The following is a 293-nucleotide window of genomic DNA, read 5'->3' as shown; positions in this document are numbered from 1 at the left end:
TATATATATATATATATATATATATATATATATATATATATATATGTATGTATGCATGTATGTACATACACACACACACACACACATATATGTATATATATATGTATGTATGCATGTACGTACATATACACACACACACAAAAAAATGCATACATCCACTTACACAGAAATATATATAGATAGATAGATACATACACATGCACACACGCACACGCACACACACACACACACATACATATATATATATGTGTATATATATATATATATATATATATATATATATATATATATAT

Source organism: Octopus bimaculoides, chromosome 8, assembly GCF_001194135.2.
Source record: "Octopus bimaculoides isolate UCB-OBI-ISO-001 chromosome 8, ASM119413v2, whole genome shotgun sequence".
NCBI classification, from domain to species: Eukaryota; Metazoa; Mollusca; class Cephalopoda; order Octopoda; family Octopodidae; genus Octopus; species Octopus bimaculoides.
Note: the sequence above shows the minus strand (reverse complement) of the source record.